This window comes from Oculina patagonica, chromosome 8 (genome assembly GCF_052425735.1).
Source record: "Oculina patagonica isolate OP01 chromosome 8, crgOcupat, whole genome shotgun sequence".
NCBI classification, from domain to species: domain Eukaryota; kingdom Metazoa; phylum Cnidaria; class Anthozoa; order Scleractinia; family Oculinidae; genus Oculina; species Oculina patagonica.
Genome location: NC_135765.1, coordinates 2254275 through 2256959, shown reverse-complemented (window position 1 = coordinate 2256959; position 2685 = coordinate 2254275).

Here is a 2685-nt window from a genome sequence, read left to right as displayed (position 1 = left end):
CCGACAAAAAAACTACAAAAAAAAACTACAAAAAAAAGACAAAAAATGCCAGCCAGATTATGAACCGGCTGCGCACGGTTAATAACGCGAGCCGATAATGACGGACGGTCTGTCCTGTGTCTAGATAGGAATTTGACAAGGGAAATTGTCAGCCAGCCGATAATCAGGAAAATCAATCAACTGATAACCTTTCTGTTGAAGCAACTTTACGATCGGTTTTTCAGATGTTTGAAAGGCCTTTCAAAATACCTCGAACAGAACCACCGTACGGTCGATTCATCTAAATATTTTGAAGGGTTATTCTAGTCAGAAAAATTGAGAAAAGAGAAACAACATATCCGAACTTATGGATTTTACGTAAATATCAAAACCTATGACATCTACTTTCCATGGAAAGTGCCACACGATATCTACCAACCAAATTCATCCACATATCACTAGTTATATTTCTTGTGCGCGATTAATTAGTCTAAATGAATCACGTGATGCAGCCAAAACTACTGGGGAATATTTTACAATTATCCTGCGAAATCGCGCCGAATATCGCCTGATACTTAGCCGACGAGGCCGTAGGCCGAGTTGGCTAAAATCAGACGATATTCCGCAAGATTGAGCAGGATAATTGTTTTATTATTCAACAAATTGTCAACGAAACACATCATTGCACATATAGAAAAACTGTAATTGTGCAGCGCTTTACATGATTTTGGACGAATCTTCGCAACCTACGAATATCGCAGGATATCTGTTATGTACGGATAACAGATATCGTTAACATTTTGACCATATATGGGCAGCGCGTGCATCTGTTGAATAATAACAGGTGATATCCCCCAAGTGATATTCCATAGTTTTTGAGCATTGCGTTTTACGTTTGCACGTTCAGTTTTTATGCTGAGTAAATTGTTAAATTAAATAGAACTGAAAATTTTGAATAGACCAACAATATTTTGAATGTCGACAGAATTACTTTGACGTTTAAAAGTTTAAAAAGGCCTGACTTCAAAATGGGCGGCCTCGTGTAATAACATTTGAAGGATATAATAAACACAATAACCTCTATTTGGCTTCAAAAATATGTATTGATATTTGTCCCTGGACATTTTTTGAACAGTTTTTCTCGAGCTTCGCTCTCGGAAAATTGTTGGCTTTTCGGAACAGATAATGTCCGCGGACAAATGTCAGTGCATGGAGGTTATTGTTTATTTATGAGAAAATGAGTAGTGTGAGGACTTCTAGGTTAGGGCTCGTTTTTCGTAAAGTAAGGGTTTAAGATGGAATCCGCCAGGACTTCTAGTAGTTTTTGGACAAAATTATGTACCAAAATTATTTACACCTTATTGCAAGCTTTTGTGTTACTGCTTCAAATATCTTATTAAAAGACGATCTTTTCTAACAACACCAGACAACGAAAAACCAATTTCGAAGTTCCACTGAATTCCACTGAATCGCTTAAAAGACGTGAGCTTTTTCCTATAGCTTGTGAACTTTGAATTTCATTTTCTCAGACTCTGATAAAAAATTGTTGTACCAAAATTATTTACACCTTATTGCAAACGTTTGTGTTACTGCTTCAAATACCTTATCAAAAGAATTCTTTCTAACAACACCAAACATTGAAAACAAATTTCGAAGTTCCACTGAATTCCACTGAATCACTTAAAGACGATTTTACAAAATGGCTACACGTGAGATTTTGCCTATAGCCTGTGAACTTTGAAATTCATTTTCTCAGACTCTGACAAGAAATTGTTGATGGTGTTATCACAGATAATTTCTTACATCTTTACCTTTTATTAAGGATAGGAAATAACGCAATAGGATTTAAATTATTCTGGTACTCGATTTTTGTCCAACTTAAATAAATATTACTCGACTTCCTGGTGGATTCCGTCTTAAAACCTCTCGCTTATTTGTGCAGCGAAATCGTATATTTAAGTTCGCCAGTAAATATATAATTTTGTATATTTAAGTAAGCGAAAGAAACACTCAAACTTTATTTTTATGAAATAAATGTAAACACAGGTGATTATTACGTCAAGAAATCTGTATATTTTCCTCGTCTATCAATCATTGTATATCATCTTTCCTGGGTTTAATATAACACTATGAGAACATTTTTTGTAACTGAGTTCTCCTTAAATACCTAAGTCTGTGATTCTTAATCTAATAACACACTATTGCAATCAGGATAATTATCCGATCTCAATAAAAGGGAAGCGATGCGGTGGCCTGGTACTTAATGGTAAGTATGTTGAAACAGGATCGAAAGGTCTGGGTTCCAGCCTGCAGGCTTCTGTCATGGAAATCACTTCGATGCATTGCTTCAGATCATGTGGGACAGCTGATGACATATTATACCACGTTAGATTGCTTGTGGTTATTATAATGGTGTTAGAATTTCTAGCCAAAAAATTAATGGTCCTGGCACTTTTTGGTGTCAACTCTTTTTAACTTAAAAAAGAGTAAGTGTGATGTTAACTTCATGTATGAAAAAATAAGAAGTCTCACATGTTCAGTAACAATTTTCGGTAATGCTATCCCCCTATCATTTGGGCAAGACACTTCACTCACTGGCATCCCATCCAGACATAAAATTAAAGTAACCGCTTCTGTCGGCTTAAAAATAGAGAAAGCGAAATTAAACGCTGGCACTAGTATACCCGACAACTGTCTGGGATGAAG